The sequence below is a fragment of the Sarcophilus harrisii genome, chromosome 3 (assembly GCF_902635505.1).
Source record: "Sarcophilus harrisii chromosome 3, mSarHar1.11, whole genome shotgun sequence".
In the NCBI taxonomy this organism is placed as follows: Eukaryota; Metazoa; Chordata; class Mammalia; order Dasyuromorphia; family Dasyuridae; genus Sarcophilus; species Sarcophilus harrisii.
In genome coordinates, this window is record NC_045428.1 from 515,241,787 (window position 1) to 515,265,077 (window position 23,291).

Genomic DNA, 23,291 nt, shown 5'->3' on the forward strand with positions numbered 1-23,291 from the left:
AGTCGGCCCCCTTGAGCAAGTAGCTCATAGGTGTAATCCTCTTATCCACTTGAAAGCTTATCAGGGTCCACTTATTATTCTTTGAGGGAAAAGACAAAATTGGGTATTTGGCATGGCCAGAGATGTGGAGAAACTCCCTCTGATAGTGATGTTTAGCAAAGAATCAATTCCAGCATTGAAACTCATGCATCACAGACTTTGTCAGGAGAGAGAAGGGTCTTTTCCCACTTTTTACATTTTCTAGCTGTATGACTATGGACAAGTCACTTAACTTTTCTATGCCTCAGTTATCCCTTCTAGAAAATAGTAATACATTTGCCTCATAATTTTGTTATGAAGATTACATGATGTAATCTGTATAAAACTAAAATGTTTGTATAAATGTTAGCTCTTATTAGTCTGTCCCTATAATTTACATGCCATGTCCTTTTTTCTTATTTCCATTCTTTCTTCCAGTTTTGTATCAATAGGAAATTTTGGGTCTGGGTTGTAGATGGCCATTGTCTTCTGAATCTAGCCAATCAAATAAAGCTACAACAGTACTCATCTCCTAGCTATGCATCTGACTTTCTGAACATTAATCCCATAAGTCAGATTTATTTTCTTCTGGCACCTACCCCTCAGTGTCTGGAGCCTTCTTGCCATGTAACATATATCTTCCTCTGTGACGTTTTCTCCTGGAACATCCCTTCCTTCCCACTATGGTAAACCTTTTCTCCTAATGGTGAGTTCCTCCTGGTGCTTCCATTTTGGAAAGGGACATAACCTGGGCAATATTCATTTCACTCCTAGCTGTTCTTCTGACTTTATATTTTCAGTGCCATACTTTGACCTTTCTCACCTGAACTCCTAGCCTTTCAGTTGTTTTATGTGTGTGTTTTTTTTTCTTTATTGAAATATAAGCTCCTTGAGTGTTAGTTAGGTCTGGAGTCAGGGAGACATCTTCCTGAATTCAAATCTATTCTCAGATACTCATTAGTAGTGTAACTCTGGGAAAATCACTTAATTTTGTTTGCCTAGATTTCCTCATTTGTTAAATAAATTGGAGAAGAAAATACAAATAACTCCAGTATTTTCAGGTCAAGAAAAACCCAAATGAAGTAACAAAGAGTTAGACCTGAATGAAACAACTAAATGATGAAAAATACTCTCAACATTTATGAGAATGAGAATACCTGGTACATAGTACATGTTTAATAAATGCTTGTTGCCTGCCTGCCTGAAGCAGCACATTCAAGAGCAGAATACTTATAAATTACTGGATAGAGTTTAAGAAGTGAAACATAGAATCTGAGAATTGGAAAGATCTTCCCAGGTCATTAAATCTAGTCATCACTCAGTGTGAGAATCCTGCCTACAATGTCCAAGTTTCCATTCAGCATCTACTTAACTCATTAATTCTCAAGACAGTCTATTTTATCATAGAATAAGCTCTAACTGCCAGGATCCCTCATCTTGAACTCTAATATAAGCTTCTTTATGGAAGGGAATTAATATTACTTCATTTTAATTTCTAACTGTTGCTCAGCCTGACCTTTGGGGTCATTCAGAACAAGTATGGTCACTTTTCTGAGTGACAGTCATGGCCCATGAATCTTTTCTCTTTCCCAGGCTAAATCTTCCTGGTTCATTCAAATGATCTCCAAATTGCACAGTTTTTATATCATCATCATTATAATTAGACTGTAAAAACTCTGGACAATATTCAAGCTATTAATATTCATTCTAAAAGGTAACGACTGTAAATAAGTACATCATGGAGAGGCTGTCAGTAGAACAGAGTATGGAGTCCTGACACAATGTTCTTATTACAATCTAAATCTATTAGTGTTTTTGGCTGACAAGTTACATGGTTGAATCTGCACCTTATTAAAAACCCTCATTTTTTTCTTTAAATAAATTGTTTAGCCAAGGCATCCTATACTACTCCTGTACCATTTTAACCCAAATATGAGTTTATATTTGTCTTTATTTAAATTCATCTTTTTTGTTGTTGTTGTTTTTGTTCAGTCATTTTAGTCCTGTCTGACTTTTGGTGACCCCATTTGGGGTTTTCTTCTCAAGCATACTACAGTAGTTTACAATTTCCTCTTTCTAGTTTATTTTTCAGATAAGGAAATGGAGGCAATCAGCATTTAAGTGACTCGTCCCAGATCACACAATCCATAAATGTCTGAGACTAGATTTGAACTCATTAAGATGAGTCTTCCTGACTGTAGGCCTGGCACTCTATCTAATACACTACCTAACTGCCTTTATTTTTTTTTATTTAATTTTTTAAAAATTGCTTTAATCTGATGTTTAAACCTATTGAAATCTTTGAAATCTCTGTCAAATAGCAATGCTAACATTTCCTTCTAGTTTTGTATCATCCACAATCTGGTTAACTTCTTTTTTTTTTTTTGGCTTCATTAAAAAAAAAAAAAAGGTATAAAAAGTTATATGCCAGATGTCTGAGAACAGATTCCTGGGATACTCCACTAGGCCAGTTTCCAAATTGACATTCCATTAAAGGCTAGTCCTTGGGTCGATTCTGAATCCACCTAACTGTATCATTTAGTCTATATATCTCTGTCTTACAGACAGGAAGAACATGAGAAAGTTTGTCAAATGCTTAGCTGAGATCTAAATACACTGTCACTTTCACCATTCTCTTAATCTATCAGTGCAGGAATTGAGGTCAACTGGATAGACCAAGTTCTTTAGAATCATTCATTACAAATTCTATCTTCTTTCTTCTTATTCAGCTCAGATCATTATCTATGACTAGCTCTTTGTCTAAGTTCTCCTTTCTTCAAGTTCTCCCAAATGTTTTCTTTCCCATTCAATATAATAATAATAATAATAAATAACTAGCATTTATATAGTGTTTATTCTGAGTGACTGTACTAAATTCTTTGCAGTTATTCTCTGATTTGGTTTTTACATCAATCCTGGGAGGTATTTGCTGATATTATTCTCATTTTGCAGATAGGGAAACTGAGACAAACAGAGATGCCTCTAGATTAAATACCTTGTAATTGTCTTTGGACATTTCATAATTCCTAAAATCTGCAAATCACCTTTACTATTTCTTTCCTATCAACTCCTTTTCTTATTCCTCCTAAGTGACCTTATTTCTCAGAAGCTTGTCTTGCCTGAGCTAAATTATTCACAAAACAGGTTCTAATTCTTTATAAGTTTTTCTCCAAGGTTAATGCTGGGCTTGGGATGAAAGCAGATAAGCCAGAAGCATCAGGCCTGGATTCAGAGAACTTGAATTAGAATACCAGTTTTACCATTTATCAGTTTATTAGTTTAGGCAAAGTCCCTTCTTGTCCTGGAGTTTCAGTGTCCTTACTGGTAAGATAAGGACTTTCAAATCTTCCCTGCTTACTTTGCAAGCTGTTGTGAGGATCACTTTCTATAAAACACTCTGTAAACTAAAGCATTGCAAAAGAAAGATGTCATTATTCTGGATAGGCCCAATAATATGTATTATCTCAGCTGCCTTCCTGCTCTATTTAGGATCCTCTCAAACAATTCTATCCCTGCTTTTCTTCCTTCCTTTCTCTTCCTCAATATTTCTCCTCCTCCTGCTTTTGGCTTTATAAAAATGTTCTGCTTTGAAGCCTGCCTTATTATTTTGTCTCTTATCCCATCTTCCCCTGCCTCTTTTCTATCTCATTTTTGTTGGGCTGTCATGGAAAACGCTACTGTGGCTGAGTTTTGAGTCTGTGTGGCTGTAGGCAGACACTTGTATTCATAAATCACTGAATGCTAAAGCTAGAAGGGATGTTAGAGAGAAAGCCTGTCGTCCCACCAGCTCATTTAATGGATGAGGAAATTGACCCAGGAAAGGACTCACTTGCTCAAGATCCATATAATGTGTTGGTGGTAGAAGTGAGATGGCTTCCCAGATCTTTTTGTTTTCTGGTTCTTGCTTGTCACTTGTAGCCAGGTGGCACACTGAAGAGAACACTGGAACTAGAAACTCAGGAAGGTCACAGTTTAAATACTACTTCAGACACTTTCAAGCTGGGTGACTTCAATGAAGTCACTCAACCAGTGTCTGCCTCAGTTCCTCAACTGTAAAATGGGGTTAATAATAAAATTTAACTCCCAGGCTTGTTATGAGGATCAAATGAGTTGAAATTTATTAAAAAGCACTTTGCAAACCTTGAAGTGCTAGCTATTACTATAATTATTCATAGCATAGGAGTATTGCTTATTTACTATCCTTATAATGTTCCTTAAGGTTAGCCTCAGTTCCTAGATTGAGATGTTCAAATGGAGGCTGAATGGTCATGTATTGGGATGCTGCAGAAGGTCTTTTTGCTCAGATATAAGTGAGAACAGATGTATTCTGCTGTCTCTTCCAACTCTGAGGAACTTCCAAATCAAGGAAAAACATTCAGCTGACTTTGGAGGCCCCACCCTATGGTGACTGAGTTAATATTCTCTTTCAAACAGTCTGTTTGGGGTCTGTGGGGAATGTACTTTCTTTTCATTTTTCCATCATCATAAGAATGTATTAAGTACTTATCATGTCTAAGAGTTCTGTTAGGCAATGGGGATACAAAGTTAGAAGGAAAATTCCCTGCCTTTCAAGGGTTTCCATGCTATTGAGGATGCAACCTGAAAGCAGATCAATAAATAGAAAATATTTATGAGGGAGATAATATTCAGAACTGGGGGGGCAGGGATCAGGGAAAGATTCACCTGAGCCAAACTGAGCATCTCAAGTGTTGTTTGTGGGTTCGTCACAATGAAAGCTCTCTATCTATTGTGGCTTACTAATTGGTCACCCTGTTTAAAGTCTCTCCCTATTTAGTCCCTTCTCTGCTGACAGATGCTATTTTCCTTCAGTGTAGATATAAACATCAATTATTTAATAAATTCTAGTGGCTCTCCCATGTCTTTATGATACAGAAAGAGCAAGGATCTTCATTTCCAGTGAGAGTGTCACGGTTATCAATATTCCAAATTGGTTAGACTTTTTTAACTTGACAAAAATGTTGGAGGAATCACAGCCAACCCCATAGAGAATCAAAGTAATATCTTTTTTCCTTTCTCAAACCTTTATTTCTCAAAGGACTATATAATATTCCAAACTTCCAATACCATCCTGGGATTAAAGTTCTCCTACTGAAAAGCTAACAAAGAGAGCTAAGGATATCCTCCTTCTCTTGTTCAGTCCCTTCAATATCAGTGACCTAAATAGTTCTCAATACAAACAGGAATACTCTAGAGTGAAAGTCTGCCTCCCTTGTAGAGAGAAATGCAATTGTGGTTGTTAGAATAAAGCTGCTGGGTATTTCAATACATAGAGTGCCAGGCAGGGAGTCAGGAAGTGAATTCAAATCTGGCCTCAGACACTTACTAGTATGTGACCCCCAGGAAAATAATGTAATAATATTGCCTCAGTTTACTCATCTATAAAATGAGGTGAAATAGAAAAAAGGCAAACCACTCTATTATTTTTGCTAAGAAAACCCTCAAATGGGGTCACAAAGAGTCAGACATGACAGAAAAACAACTAAGTAGCAAGAGTCAAGCAATCCACTGCGTAGTAAGCATCATCAGGGACCCATATATGCTTCTAGAATGATGATATTGCTAGATATTACAGGAAAATTCTTGAACAGAATTAAGTACCTTTTACAGTACTCAGGAATACCACCAGCAGATGGCAAAGTACAAACTTGTCCTTTTATATTGTCCTTTATTTCTCTTTGGCTCTGTTTCTGTAGTATTTAAATTGCTTTTCTTGTTGCTTGCAATATTTTCACTTTAACCTGGGAGTTTTGAAACTTGTCTATGACATTCTTACAAGTTTTCCTCCTGTGATCTCTTCCAGTTGGTGAATAACAGATTCCCCCCTCCCCCCTATTTCTACTTTTTTTCTTCTTGTGCTAGAACTTCAAGGCAATTTTCCTCAATTTTTTCTTGTAATATTGTATCTAGATTTTTTTTTTTTGATCATAGGCTCTGGCTACTTTGGGTCTAAAAACTCCCTCACTTGGTCCAGGAATTCCTCTGTCTTTCTGTTGCACATCTCTACAACCCCTCTGCCCATTCCTGTGATTCTTGTTTTGGCTCAGCAATTCTTTATTGATCTGCCACTGTTTCTATCTGCTCCATCTCTAGGATCATGTCTTTCCACTTCCCATGAGACAGCTTGATTTCCTGGAGAGTTTAAAGGCCTGAAGGAACTAGGAATATATGGTTGCCTTACCAGCTTCTCTTGACTCTCTTTAACTTAGATTCTCTTTCAGTTGTCTAACACTTCCTTCTAAAAGTCACGTACAAACATTTTGTTTGGGGATTCATTTCATCATCCATGTATACCAGCAACTTCATTGTCAAAGTGGGGTTTACTCCATGATAGCCAGTAAAATGAAGATTTTGAATTTGTCAAGGAAAAATTATCAATGCTAAAGCAAATGCTTCATTATATTAATCTTGTTCTGGAAGAATTAAATACAAATTAATAAGTAAACAGGTATCTTCATAAGGGCCTAATCTAGACTCTTCATGGGCACAGCCTATACAAGATAGAAAAGTCAAAATAAGATCAAATGCCAGACAAGCTCAAATCATGAACAATTGTGAAGTATTAGTCTTAAAATACTGAACATACCATCCCGTGTCACAGAAATTGTAAAATTGTAAAAAATAGCCTCCTAAGATGTATATATTTTTTTCTTTTTCTTTTTTTCTTTTTTTTAATTTTTTTTTTTTATTTAATAGCCTTTTATTTACAGGATATATACATGGATAACTTTACAGCATTAACAATTGCCAAACCTCTTGTTCCCATTTTTCACCTTTTACCCCCCCCCCTCCCCTAGATGGCAGGATGACCAGTAGATGTTAAATATATTAAAATATAAATTAGATACACAATAAGTATACCTGACCAAAACGTTATTTTGCTGTAGAGAAAGAATAAGACTCTGAAATATTGTACAATTAGCTTGTGAAGGAAATCAAAAATGCAGGTGTGCATAAATATAGGGATTGGGAATTCAATGTAATGGTTTTTAGTCATCTCCCAGAGTTCTTTTTCTGGGCATAGCTAGTTCAGTTCATTACTGCTCCATTAGAAATGATTTGGTTGATCTCGTTGCTGAGGATGGCCTGATCCATCAGAACTGGTCATCATATAATATTGTTGTTGAAGTATATAATGATCTCCTGGTCCTGCTCATTTCACTCAGCATCAGTTCATGTAAGTCTCTCCAGGCCTTTCTGAAATTATCCTGTTGGTCATTTCTTACAGAACAGTAATATTCCATAATTTTCATATACCACAATTTATTCAACCATTCTCCAACTGATGGACATCCATTCAGTTTCCAGTTTTTAGCCACTACAAAAGGGCTGCCACAAACATTCGTGCACATACAGGTCCCTTTCCTTTCTTTATAATCTCTTTGGGATATAATCCCAGTAGTAACACTGCTGGATCAAAGGGTATGCACAGTTTGATAACTTTTTGAGCATAGTTCAAACTACTCTCAGAATGGTTGGATTCGTTCACAACTCCACCAACAATGCATCAATGTCCCAGTTTTCCCGCATCCCCTCCAACAATCATCATTATTTTTCCTGTCATCTTAGCCAATCTGACAGGTGTGTAGTAGTATCTTAGAGTTGTCTTAATTTGCATTTCTCTGATTAATAATGACTTGGAGCATCTTTTCATATGACTAGAAATAGTTTCAATTTCTTCATCTGAGAATTGTCTGTTCATATCCTTTGACCATTTTCAATTGGAGAATGGTTTGATTTTTATAAATTAGAGTTAATTCTCTATATATTTTGGAAATGAGGCCTTTATCAGAACCTTTGACTGTAAAAATATTTTCCCAGTTTATTGCTTCCCTTCTAATCTTGTCTGCATTAGTTTTGTTTGTACAAAAACTTTTCAGTTTAGTATAATCGAAATTTTCTATTTTGTGATCAGTAATGATCTCTAGTTCTGCTTTGGTCATAAAGACCTTCCCTTCCACAGGTCTGAGAGGTAAACTATCCTATGTTCCTCTAATTTATTAATAATTTCATTCTTTATGCCTAGGTCATGAACCCATTTTGACCTTATCTTGGTGTACGGCGTTAAGTATGGATCAATGCCTAGTTTCTGCCATATTAGTTTCCAATTTTCCCAGCAATTTTTATCAAACAGTAAGTTCTTATCCCAAAAGCTGGGATCTTTGGGTTTATCAAAGACTAGGTTGCTATATTTGTTGACTGTTTTATCCCTTGAACCCAATCTATTCCACTGATCAACTAATCTATTCCTTAGCCAATACCAAATAGTTTTGGTAACTGCTGCTCTATAATATAATTTTAGATCTGGTACAGCTAAGCCACCATCATTTGATTTTTTTCATTAATTCCCTTGAAATTCTTGACCTTTTGTTTTCCATATGAACTTTGTTGTTATTTTTCTAGGTCATTAAAATAGTTTTTGGGAGTCTGATTGGTATAGCGCTAAATAAATAGATTAGTTTAGGTAATATTGTCATCTTTATTATATTTGCTCGCCCTATCCAAGAGCATTTAATATTTCCAATTGGTTAGATCAGACTTAATTTGTGTGAAAAGTGGTCTGTAATTTTGCTCATAAAGTTTCTGATTTTCCCTTGGCAGATAGATTCCTAAATATTTTATATTATCAGTAGTTACTTTAAATGGAATTTCTCTTTGTAACTCTGACTGTTGGATTTTATTAGTGATATATAAGAATGCTGATGACTTATGTGGGTTTATTTTATAACCAGCAACTTTGCTAAAGTTGTGGATTATTTCTAATAACTTTTTAGCAGAATCTCTGGGATTCTCTAAGTATACCATCATGTCATCGGCAAAGAGTGATAATTTGGCTTCCTCATTGCCTATTCTTATTCCTTTAATCTCTTTCTCAGCTCTTATTGCTATAGCTAGCGTTTCTAATACAATATTAAATAGTAACGGTGATAGTGGGCAACCTTGTTTCACTCAGATCTTATTAGGGAATGGTTGCAGTTTGTCTCCATTACATATGATGCTTACTGATGGTTTAAATAGATGCTGATTATTTTAAGGAAAAGTCCATTTATTCCTATACTCTCAAGTGTTTTTAATAGGAATGGATGTTGGATTTTATCAAATGCTTTTTCTGCATCTATTGAGATGATCATATGGTTTTTGTTAATTTGGTTATTAACATGGCCAATTATATTGATAGTTTTCCTAATATTGAACCAGCCCTGCATTCCTGGTATAAATCCTACTTGATCATAGTGTATTATCTTGGAGATGATTTTCTGTAGTCTTTTTGCTAATATCTTATTTAAGATTTTAGCATCAATATTCATTAGGTAGATTGGTCTATAATTTTCTTTCTCTGTTTTCAGCCTACCTGGTTTAGGTATCAAGTACCATGTCTGTGTCATAGAAGGAATTTGGTAGGACTCCTTCATTCCCTATTTTATCAAATAATTTATATAAGCATTGGGCCAATTGTTCTTTAAATGTTTGGTAAAATTCACATGTAAATCCATCTGGTCCTGGGGATTTTTTCTTAGGGAGTTGTTTAATTGCCTGTTCTATTTCTTTTCTGAAATGGGACTATTCAAACAATTTACTTCTTCCTCTGTTAGTCTGGGAAGTCTGTATTTTTGGAGTAGTCATCCATTTCACTTAGGTTATCAAATTTATTGGCATAAAGTTGAGCAAAATAACTCCTTATTATTTCTCTAATTTCCTCTTCATTGGTGGAAAGTTCTCCCTTTTCATTTTAAGACTACTAATTTCATTTTCCTCCCTCCTTTTCTAGTCAGATTTAACAAAGGCTTATCTATTTTATTGGCTTTTCATAGAACCAACTCTTAGTTTTATTAATTAGTTCAATAGTTTTTTACTTTCAATATTTTTAATTTCTCCTTTTAATTTTAAATTTCCAATTTAGTATTTGATTGGGGGTTTTAATTTGGTCTTTTTAGTTTTTTTAGTTGCAAGCCCAATTCATTAATCTTTTCTTTCTCTGTTTTATTCAAGTAAGCCTCTAAGGATATAAAATTCCCTCTTATTACCGCTTTGGCTGCATCCCACAAATTTTGGTATGATGTCTCATCATTGTCATTATCTTGAGTGAAATTATTAATTGTATCTATAATTTGCTGCTTCACCCAATCATTCTTTAAGATGAGATTGTTTAGTTTCAATTACTTTTGGTCTATTTCTCCTAACTTTTTGTTGAATGTAGTTTTATTGCATCATGATCTGAAAGAAAGCATTTACTATTTCTGCTTTCTTGCATTTAATTTTGAGGTCTTTATGTCCTAATATATGGTCAATTTTGAATAGGTTCCATGAACTGCTGAAAAGAAAGTATATTCCTTCTATCTCCATTCAATTTTCTCCAAAGATCCAACATACCTAATTTTTCTAATATTCTATTTACTTCTTTAATTTCTTTCTTATTTGTTTTGTGGTTTGATTTGTCTAATTCTGAGAGTGCAAGGTTGAGATCTCCTACTATTACAGTTTTGTTGTCTATTTCTTCTTGCAACTCTCTTAACTTCTCCTTTAGGAAGTTGAGTGCCATACCACTTGGTGCATATATGTTTAATATTGATATTGCTTCGTTGTTTATGCTACCCTTTAGCAGGATGTAGTTTCCTTCCTTATCTCTTTTAATTAGATCAATTTTTACTTTTGCTTCATCTGAGATAAGGATTGCTACCCTGCTTTTTTGACTTCACCTGACGCATAATAGATTTTGCTCCAGCCTTTTACCTTTACTCTATATGTATCCCCCTGCTTTAAATGTGTTTCTTGTAAACAACATATTGTAGGGTTCTGACTTTTGATCCAGTCTGCTATTTGCCTCCTCTTTATGGGAATTCATCCCATTCACATTTACGGTAGAATTACTAAATCTGTATTTCCTGCCATCCTAATAACCCCAGATTGTGCTTTACTTATTCTTGCCTCCCCAACCCTCTTTCACCCTTTTAAACTTATGTACCCCTCTTGTATCCACGATCTTATCCTCTTTATAATCCCTCCCTCCCCCTTTGGTCTTTCCCCTTCCTTCCCTTATTACTCTTTTTCTTTTCCTTTCCTCTCCCCGTTTTTAATGGGGGAGAGGAATTTTCTCTAAAACAAATGTCAATTATTTTTTCTTTGAGCCAACTCTGATGAGAGTAAGATTCACACAATGTTCCTCCCCCTCTAAATTCCCTCAGATATGATAAGTTTCCTTAGCCTCTTTGTGGGATGTGGTTTCCCTCTTTTTATCCCTCCTTCCCACCTTATTCTGCCATCATCCCTTTTCCATATCTACTTCCCTATTTTATGTTATATCAGTACAATCAAATTTTACATGTATTTTTTTTGTATATCCACAACAGAAATACAATTCTCAAGATTTATTTTTACCTTTTCTGCATCTCTTGAGTTCTATGCTTGGAGATCAAATTTTTTGTTTAGTACTGGTTTTTTCTTCAGAAACAAATGGAATTCATTTGTTTCATTAAATGTCCATCTTCTTCCCTGGAAGAAAATGCTCAGCTTAGCTGGGTAGTTTATTCTTGGCTGCATCTCAAGTTCTTGTGCCTTTCGGAACATATTCCAGGCCCTTCTTTCCTTTAATGTAGAGGCAGCCAGATCTTGGGTGATCCTTATTGTGGCACCTCGGTATTTAAATGGTTTTTTTTTGGCTGCTTGTAAATTTTTTCCTTAATCTGATAGTTCTGAAATTTTGCCACAATATTCCTTGGGGTTTTTATTTTAGGGTTTCTTTCAGAAGGTGTTCGATGAATTTTTTCAATGCCTATTTTACCTTCTGATTCTATTACATCTGGGCAGTTCTCTTTGATGATTTCTTGTAAAATAGTATCTAGACTCTTTTTTTCATCATAGTTTTCAGAAAGTCCAATAATCCTTAGATTATCTCTCCTAGATCTATTTTCCAAGTCTGTTGTTTTTGCAAGTAGATAATTCATGGTTTTTTCCAGTTTGTCATTTTTTTGTTTTTGTTGACTGATTCTTGCTGTCTCGATGAATCATTAGTTTCAATTTGTTCAGTTCTAATTTTTAAAGAATTATTTTCTTCAATAGCTTTTTTACTTCTTTCTGTATATGTCCAATTGGTTTTTGAATGTATTGTTTTGGTCTGTGGAATTTTTTTCCATTTCACTAATTTTTTTTTTAGTGAATTATTTTCTTTTTCCAATTCACAGATCCTACTTTCTTGCGTGTTCTTTGTCTTTTCCAATTCATGGATCCTACTTTCTAGTGAATTCTTTATTTTTTCCAATTCACAATTCTTACTTTCCTGAGATTTTTTTTATTTTTTCCAATTCACCAATTTGCACTTCCTGGGAATTTTTTAACTTTTCCAATTCGTATTTCAGGAAGGTGTTGCTCTCTTGTAAGGCTTCTCTTTCCTTTCCCCATTTATCTTCTAACTCTCTTTTGAGAGTTTTAATGGTCTCTTCTATGAGAGCATCATGTAAGGAGGACAGTCTGATGCATTTTGCTGTTTGAGGTCTCTTCAGGTTTGCTGACCTGCTCTTTTCTGCATAGAAGCTGTCGATCGTTCTTTTCATCTTTTATTCATGTTTTAAAGCCTTTAGGGTAGGGTCTCCTAGGCAGGGGTTACCAGCTTCCTCTGCAGAGCAGGGAAAGATGTAAACCGATTTCCGGCTCCGAGGTATGGGAGTGCTCTGAGTGAGAGTTTTCCCTTCCCCCAACCGGAAGTGGATTCAGCACTGGCCGAGCTATCAAACTGCTTAGTAGGGCTGAGTGGGTTAGCAATTGCCCGCGGCTAGAGACTAAGGGGTGAAAGTGTCACTGTCCCCAGGCCGGAGCCTCTTGTGGGACTGTGAGTATTAGCAGCTGACTGCAGACCGCAGACCGCAGACCGCAGACCGCAGACCGCAGACCGCAGATCCCCCAAACTCTGCCCCAGTGTCTCTGCCTGATGCAAATTGGCCCTGGAAAAGCTCTATGGCCCCAAGCCGAGCTCCCCACTGCGCAGATTGGAGGCTAACCCGGGCTGCGTCCTCCTGCTGTGCAGGATCACAACTGCCCCAAGGAAAAGCCCATACTGCGGGTTGGGGCTGCGCGCTTGTGCTGAGATCTGTGCTTTCACTTTCGGTTTGAGACTCTCCTCGGAACCTAATTTCTCTCCCCGTCTGCACCGATCTCCCCCCTGGCCCAGGAACCAACCTTTTTTGGCGAGACTGCAGATTTTCTTCGGCCGTGAGTTGTTCTACTTCTTATCTTTACGAATTGTAGCAGTCAAGACTATTTTTGAGGCTCGATATAATATTGATAAAGAGGGTAAGAGAAGAGCTTAGAAAGTCGCGTGTGTCTTCTCCGCCATCTTGGCTCCGCCCCTCTCCTAAGATGTGTATTAAACATTCATCAGATAGATCAAGTTCTCCAACAAGAAGACCTTGGTGTGCCTGTGGATAATGTTAGTGAAATATTTCATCAATTTAAAGCTTGAACAGACCCTATATAGTACAAATGTCAAATTTTATATTTAAAGAAACTGAGGTCTTTCTAAAGATTAAGTTACTAGCCCAAGATTAGACAACAATCAAAGATGTGCTGTCTAACTTAGAGCAAAGTTAGGAAGAATATGAGGTCAAACTTAACATTGGAAAGAGCATCAGTTTTGCAATAAGAAGATCTGGGTTGAAATAATATTCTGATTCTCTCTGTATGACCTTAGGCGATGGAATTTTTGGAGACTCAATTTTCTTATCTTTAAAATTAGGTCAGTATAGATTGCCTCTACTTTTCTATATCTATCTATATCTGTATATGCATATATACACATATATATACACACATATACATACATATATATATATATATACATATACACACATATACATACATATGTGTGTAGGGAAGATAGGAAGACATAGGGAAGACAGATTTTATTAAGGTCAAAAAAACTCTTTTCCCTAGATACTGTCTATCCCTAAAGTTTACTTTCCAAAGAAAGTCTTCTCTCCCACCTCACACCTGAAATGTCTTCCTATAGCAATATCCCCAGGGCAATATCAAACCTGCTCTGGAAAAGACTGAAGGCTCAACACTTCCCAGATATGCTGGGAAACAGATTTCATTCCCCTCTTCCATTTCACTTCTCCTCCCACAAGGCTGAAGTTTTCATCTGCTTGTTACAAGCAGCCAAATTATTCTTGGTTTTGTATTTCCTGCAATACAAACTCAGTGAATTCATAATTCTCCCGACAAAATTATATTCAAAACTTGGGACAGCTTCATTGATCTGAAAAAGGAAAGAGATCCATAGATCTCCAGAGAGCATCATTCTTTTGTCATCCCTTTGATGACCAGTTCTTCAGTAAGGGCTTTCTGGAGTGAAATAAGCAGACAAATGACCCTAAAATATGATTATGATCTAGAGGAGAATCTGAGTTTTCCAATTTCATAACCCCCAAACTTGGGAAGAATTTAGAGGGAGACTCATTAATCATATTGTTTCATTCTTTAAAAAAAGAATAGTATGTATAATTTATTTCCTAGGACATCTGATAACCCAAAGAATAATTGGAGTTAAAAGCCCTGTGTTCTAATAATAATAGCCAATATTTGCATTGTGCTTCAAGTTCTGCAAAGCATGTATATATGTATATCTATGAATATCTGAGCATATGTGTTTATATATATGCAAAAACCATATATATGGTATATAAAATATATCACACATGCATATATATTAGGTATATACGTATGTATATTACATACACTAAAGATATATATGTATGAACATATATATTCATGTATACATGTGTATATGTATAAATATATGTATATATATGTGTGTGTGGTTGTGTGTGTGGAGAGAGAAAAAGAGAGAGAGAGAGAGAGAGACTGAGAGAGAGAGCGAGAGAGAGAGAGAGAGAGTTCCAAAATTAGTCTTAGTGAAGCCTTAAACTTATAAGTCTTGAGTTGAACACACATTTAGAATCCTGGGGTATCTCCATGGTGGTTTGTAGAGTGAAATTGGTCACAATAATAGTGGAAGTTTGACTTGCCTGGAACATGCTACCTCTCATCTTTCCCTCAGGTTGAAATTAAATAACCTGGCCTAGGTCATCTAGGTAGAAAATTTCAATGGCAGATTTTGAACTCAGGTCTTCCTCACTCTACATGAAGAGTAATAGGTTTTGATGCTGAAAACCTAAATGAAGTTCTAGAGGCAGTTGGAGATAGAGCAGAGGAAAGGGCAAGCCCTTATCCATAGTTTCGGTATCATTCACAACATGGTGACAATTGGAACCAAGAGAATGAACTCAGTATCCCTTCGCTTTGAACTCTACTTTGGTACAAATTGTTTAATATGCCTGGAAGGGAGTCCCTTTTCACCTCAGCTTCTAAAATCCTAAATTTCCTACAAGGCTAAGCTTACTAACCATCTCTTCTAAAAAGCTCTTCTGATGCTGTAGTAGTTAGAATTTGCTTTTGCCTCTGTAGATCATCACACATATACATGCTCATTTACATGGTCTATTTCCCAGACCTGATCCTCTTCCCTGCCCCATAGAATACAAAGCCTTCAAAGGCCTTGTTTTTTTTTTTTCATTTTGCCTTTTTGTCTTCTGTTCCTATCAGAGTTTCCTGTATACAGAAGGTGCTTGATAAATGAAAGTAGCCTTGCATTGGAGCCAGAACACTGAATAGAATCTGGAGGACCCGAGTTCAATTTCCTCTCCAGAAACCGAGTAGTTGAATAATCCTGGAAAAGTTCCTGTGCTTCAAATTCCTTTTCTGAAAAGTTGGGGGTGAGAGGTTAGGTGTTGGACTTGAATTCAAAGATGTTTTCTAGCTCAATCTCTTATCCTATGAACTTATGAAAATATTACTAAATTGGATTGGATTGGGAGTGTTTCAGCCCCTCTCTCAGGAAATGATTGTAAGAAGAGATTTGTAAACTTTTAATTATTATACTAACACAATCTATTTTAATATAGTTACTTTAAGTAACTATTAAGTGCTTTTTATGTGACAGATATATCACACAAAGTCCTTGGGATACAAACACAAGAAAGTAAGACAGTCTCTATTTCTAAAAGAATGTATTCTAATTGGGGGGGGGGGGAAGAACAACACCTAAAGTGGAAACAGAAGGGGAGCAGGGATGGAATGGAAGGGGTTCCTACTTAGGAACAAAGTGACAGGCAAAGAAAAACAGGAGTCTAGAAAGAATCAGGGAAGTTTTCTAAAATAATAGAAATGATAAAGTTTGAAAAAAGTGTAATAGGTATAGAAATGCATGGTTGTTAGTATTAATATTATCACAGGTGGCCAGATGCATCACAAAACAAGATGAGTGGAGGGGAGAACCAATAATCCATAGCATGGAGGTAAGGGCTCAATTAGTAGTGACATGGAAGGAACACTGTGGCCCACAAGTTCCCCAGGATATGAGGGAAAAGCATGATAGATGGTACTCCTCTCAAACCTTCATCCAGGATAGGAAGAGAACTTAGTGATGGTAGTAGCTTTGCTACAGAAGTCAGGGGAAGGTGAGAGCCACAAGTCATCCACAAGTCTGCTAAAATCAATATCTGTCAAAGCACAGCCAGGAGAAGAAAAATACTGCAAGGAGGTCGGATTTCTCAAGATTCATTGAAGGATGCAGGAAAATCCCCGATAGGCACTGTAGCGTTTGACAAGGAAGGTAAAACACTGGAGGGAACAGAATTATGACTCTTTTCCTGATGCAGTAATTGGATTGAAATGGAGAGATAATATCCCTTTGCATGTGAAGAAATCTCTAGGAATTTAACAGCTCATATATTAAAAAAGCATTTAACTCTCTCTTCCCCTCTTGGGAGGGTGAAACAGTATAGTGAAGTGAAAAGGATGCTGAAGCTGGAGAGTTTTCTTCTCTGTCACTTACTTGCCACATTATTGGTACATGCCACAGAGACATTGTTATTGTTCAGTTGCTTTCAGTCATGTCCTATTCTTCATGACCATTTGGGGTTTTCTTGGCAAAGATTCCCACAGTGGAAACTGTAGGCAAACAGGATAAAATGACTTGTCCAGGGTCACATGATTAGTGTCTAAGACCATATTTGAACTCAGGAATATAATTCTTCCTGACTTTAGCCCAACATTTTAACCATTATGCCACATTAGAAGTCATTTAATCATATGTCCCCTTTTTTTATATAAGGATGATGAAGGTTGAAATGGTGAAGTGTCTTCTGACACATATCTCAGGGAAAAGATTCAAACCCAGGTCCTCTGATAAAGAAAGTAGCATGGTACCATGGAAGGAAATTAGATGGAGAACTTGGGTTCAAATTCTAGCTATGTGTGACACTCCCATCTCTGGATCTAAGCTTAATTATCTGGAAAACGAAGTGGGTTCATCTATTTAATCTCTGTAGGCTTTTTCTCTATTTTCACTACTTTGAGCTTCAGTATTATTATTTCTAAAACAGGGATAATATTTGCTGTGCCAGTTACCTCCAGGATCAAATATAGAATCCTTGGCTCAGAATTCAAAGACTCACATAATCTGCTGCAGTTTTCCAGTCTTCTTAAATATTGTACCTTGCCCCTTCCCAAGAATTCTGTGACTCAATGACACTGAAAGCTTGCTTTTCCTTAAGCAAGACCTTTCATTGACCAACTTGAGATATTTTCTCAGTCCCTCCTACCTGGAATGTTCTTGCTCTTTATTTTCATCTCCTATTTTTGGCCTCCTTCAAGTCTCACTTTGTACCAGAAGCCTTCCCTGATCCCTGCTCAATTATAGTATCTTTCTTCTGTTGATTATTTCTAATTTATCTTGTATATACATCTTGTTTGCATGTTACCTCCCTCACTAGACTGTGAGTTCTTTGAGAGCAGGATCATCTTTTGTCTTCCTTTGCCTGGCATAGTATATGCATTGACTTAAATTTTTTTTTTTTACTTTGCTAATTGACCTTTTCTCAATTTTTCTCTTTCGTTATCTCTCTTCAGCTTTTAACACTGAAATATGCCCAATGGCTTAACAGTTTGTAAAGATTCCAACAATCATCACCTTACGCCTGGATTTTTGCAAATGACCTATTGATTAGTATCTGTCCCTCAAGTCTTTTCCTGCTCCAGACTACTTTTATTCAGCTATCAAATTAATTTCCCTAAGACAAAGAGCTGAAGATGTAATTCTCTTTCCTCAGTTCAATCAACCATAGCCTTTTACCATTTGGATCCATTCATTCTACTTTTCCAGTCTTCTTGCATTTTATTTCCCTCTATTTACCCTGTGGTGCAAAAACATTGATTTCCTGGCTGTTCATTGTACAAGATAGTCTGTCACTCAATTATGGGCATTTTCACTGTGTCTCCCCTGCCTGGATCTCTTTCTCTCTCCTCAAAGCTGTCTTCTAGCTTACTTCAGTTCTCAGCTAAAGTCTTATTTTCTCCCAGAAATCTTTCCTAAAAAGTAAAATGGGGTAAAATACATCTCAGAAAGAGGCAGAAAAGACCTATTATAATTGAGGAAAGAAGGAAGGGAGATTAGCATTATGTGAATCTTGCTCTCATCTGATTTGGCTCAAAGAGAGACTATCATATTTAGCTTCACAGAGAAACTTGTCTCATGCTGTAGGGAAGTAGGAAGGGAAAGGGAAAAGGAAAGTGAGAGGCTAATAGAAATGTGAACAGAAGTATAATGGGAAAGGTATAAGAAAAGGGGAGAGGCTGTAAAAGGGGAGAGTTGTTTGAGGGAGGTGGTGGTCAGAAGCAAAATATTGAAGAAGGGGAGGGAGAAAGTAAAAAGAGAAATATAACTTGAGGAAAATAAGATGGTGAGAAATATAGAATTAGTTATTTTAACTGTGAATGTGAATGGGATGAACTCTCCCATGAAATGGAAGCCAATAGCAGATTTAATTAAAAGCCAGAATCCTACAATATATTTACAAGAAACACATTTAAAGCACAGTGATACACACAGAGTTAAGGTAAAAGGCTAGAGCAAAATCTATTATGCTTCAGCTGAAGTAAAAAACAACAACAACAACAAAAAACAAAACAGGGATAGCAATACTGATCTCAGATCAAAGAAAAACAAAAATAGATCTAATTAAAATAGATAAGGAAGGAAACTGCATATTATTTAAAGGTACCATAGATAATGAAATAATATCAATAACAAACATATATTTACCAAGTGATATAGCATTCAAATTCCTAGAGAAGTTAAAAGAGCTGCAAAAATTAGCAAAACTATACTAGTGGGGGATATTAATCTTGGTCTCTCAGAATTAGATAAAGCAAACCAAAAAATAAATAAGAAAGAAGTTAAGGATGTAAATAGAATTTTAGAAAAGTTAAATATAATAGACCTTTGGAGAAAATTGAATGAAGATTGAAAGGAGTATATTGTTTTTCTTGGTGGTTCATGGAACCGTTACAAAAATTGACCATGTTAATATATAAACCCCTCAAAATCAAATACTGAAAGGCAGAAATATTATCTTTTTTAGATTATGATGCAATAAAAATCACATGTAATAAAGAGCCAGGGAAAAATAGATAAAAATTAATTGGGAATTAATAAAGAAAGAAGAAAGAATAAAAAATAATAGACACAATTGATAATTTTATCCAAGAGAATGACAACATAGCAAAATTTATGGGATGCAGTCAAAGCAGTTCTTAGGGGAAGTTTTATATCTCTAGATGCTTACTTGCAAAAAATAGAGAAAGATAAGATCAATGAATTGGGCGTGCAACTAAAAAAACTAAAATAAAAGGGGAGATTAATAAAATTCAAAGTAAAAAAAAAACCTATTGAACTAATAAACAAAATTGAGTTGATTTTATGAAAAAAACTAACAAAATAAACTATTAATTAATTTGATTAAAAAATCAAATTGTTAGTATCCAAAATGAAAAGGGTGAACTTTCCACCAATGATGAGGAAATTAGAGCAATAATTAGGAGCAACTTTGCCAACTATATGCCAATAAATCTGATAATCTAAGTAAAATAGATGAATCCTTAAAAAAATATCTGTTGCCCAGATTAATAGAGGAGGAAATAAATTAAATAATCTCATTTTAGAAAAAGAAATTGAACAAGCTAATAATCAACTTCCTAAGAAAAAATTTCTAGGGCCAGATGGATTTACATGTGAATTCTATCAAACATTTAAAGAGCAAATAATTCCAATACTATGTGAACTATTTGGAAAAATGGGGAAAGAAGGAATCCTACTGAATTCTTTTTTGTGACTCAAACATGGTGCTGATACTTAACCCAGGTAGAGTCAAAACAGAAAGAAAATTATAGACCAATTTCCCTAATAAATATAGATGCAAAAATTTAAAATAAAATATTAGCAAAGAGATTATAGCAAATTATTCCCAGGATAATACACCATGACCAATTAGTATTTATACCAGGAATTCAGGGCTGGTTCAATATTAGGGAAACTATTGGCATACTTGACTATATCAATAACCACATTTACAAAAATCATATGATTATCTCAATAGATGCAGAAAAAACATTTGACAAAATCCAACACCCATTCCTAATAAAGACACTAGAGAGCATAGGAATAAAAGGAATTTTTCCGTAAAATGATCAGTGGCATCAATTTAAAGCCATCAACAAGCATCATATGTAATGGAGATAAATTGGAATCATTCCTAAAAACATCAGGGGTGAAACAAATCTACCTCTCAGATATGTGGAGAAGGAAGGAATTTGTAGCCAAAGAAGAACTCTAGTACCTTATAAAATGCAAAATGGATAATTTTGATTATATTAAGTTACAAAGATTTTGTAAAAACAAAACCAATGCAGACAAGATCAGAAGGGAAGCAATAAACTGGGAAAACCTTTTTACTTTCAAAGGTTTTAATAAAGATCTCATTTCTGAAATCTAAAGAATTGACTCAAATTTATAAGAATTCATGCCATTTTCCAATTGATAAATGGTCAAAGGATATAAAAAGGCAATTTTCAGATGAAGAAATTGAAATCATTTCTAATCATATGAAAAGGTGCTCTAAATCATTATTGATCAGAGAAATGCAAATTAAGACAGCTCTGAGGTATCACTACACATCCCTAATATTGACTAAGATGACAGGAAAAAAATAATGATGAATGTTGAAGGGGAAAATGGGTACACTAATACATTGTTGGTGAAGTTGTGAACAGATTCAGTCATTCTGGAGAGCAATTTGGAACAATGCCCAAAGGGCTATCACACTGCATATCATTTGATCCAGCAGTGTTACTACTGGGCCTGTATCCCAAAGAGATTGTAAAGGAAAGAAAGGGACCCACATGTGCAAAAATATTTGTGGCAGCTCTCTTAGTGGCAAGAAACTGGAAATTGAATGGATGCCCATTAGTTGGAGAATGGCTGAATAAATTATGGTATATGAAAGTTATGGAATATTATTGTTCTATAAGAAATGATCAGCAAGATGATTTCAGAGAGGCCTGGAAATACTTACATAAACTGATGCTAAGTGAAGTGAGCAGAACCAGATCATTGTACATGGCAACAACAATTATATGATGATCAGTTCTACTGGAAGTGGTCCTTTTCAACAATAAGGTGATTCAGGCCAGTTCCAATGGTCTTGTGATAAAGAGAATCATGCGCACCCAGAGAGAGGACTGTGGGAACTGAGTGTGGATCATAACATAGTATTTTCATTCTTTTTATTGTTTGTTTGCATTTTATTTTCTTTCTTATTTATTTCCTTTTTGATCTGATTTTTCTTGTGCAGCATGCTAAGTTTAGAAGAATTCTATAGAAGAATTCACATGTTTAACATAAATTGGATTACTTGCTATATGGGGAGGGGAGTGAGGAGAAGGGAGGGAAAAATTTGGAACACAAGGCTTTGCAAGAGTGAATGTTGCAAATTATCTATGCATATGTTTTGAAAATAAAATTTTTTATATGTGCAAGACTGTTACCTTTAACCAGCTGTCAAGTCTGTAAGGGCAACAGGGCAGGGTCTTCTATGAAGATGTCTTTTTTTTTTTTTTTTTTTTTTTTTTTAACAAGGCACAGAATCACAGGATCTTACTGGGGAGGGCATAGTTCCAGGAGTAAGAAAGTAAGAAGAGTCTTGTTCCAGCTTCACCATTCACTAATTGTCTGACCTTGTGTATATGTTTGGAGGGAACTTCACATCCTTTAATATCTTTTTAAAATGGGAATAATACTTTATCTCATAGAGCTGTTTTGAGGAAAGCACATTTTGAATTGTAAAATGTCAAATTCAAAATGAAATTTGGCAGAATGCTTCCAGTGGAGGGCTCCAGGGTTCTGTGTTTAGCCCGGAGAAGACTGGAACTGGGAGAGGAATAGAAGGATGGGCATATGTTCATAAATCTGAAGTATTCATTTGGAAGAGGCTAGATTTTTTTTCCATTTGGTCTCAGAGGGCAGATGAATGGGAGTTGTAACTAGATAGTGTAGATTAGATTTGATGGCAGGAATAATTTTCTAACAACATGTGCTATTCAAAAGTGGGATGAATTATTTTGAGAGGGAGTAAGTAGTCCAGAAAAGACTGTATGACTACTTTCTAGACAAAATAGGGATGAATTAGATGGCTACTAAAGTATTTTATTATACTAAAAACTCTGATTCCATAATTTTTGAGCTATTGTGATTATGAACAATAACAACAATGTTAATAACCATCCACTTGATCTTCAACAATTCACAAACTCTCTTAGCCTCAGTTTTCTCATTTATAAAAATGGGGATAATACTTGCTCTGTCAACATCAGAGTCTCTGGAATCAAATGAGATAAAAATGTGAAAACACTTTGTAATTTGTCAAGTATTATGCATATTAGGTATTCTTAGTTGAATCAGAAAGGTAGATATTCATAATTATCCATTAATTGACTGAATAAGTGTCAATACCTTGTTCTAAAGAGGAAAGGCCATGTAATGCTAGAATCTCAGGCATTAATTACCCATTGGGCAGACCAAGGAGTATAATATGAATGAGACCCTCTCAGTACCACTAAAAGCATGCCTATTAATGGTTGCTTTATTTTTTGTTCTTCTAAATTCCTGGAAAATACAGTAAATTCTTCAATTAAGAAAGATATAGTCAAATAAATTTGACTATATTTACTAAGACAAGAATGTATATTCATGTAATTCAGAAAGATTTTTCAACAAGAGGCCTAAAACAAACAAACAAAAAAGTTTTTACTTTATTCTCAGATATAGAAACAAATAAATGAACTACATACTTTTTGTTCCCTGAGCAGTC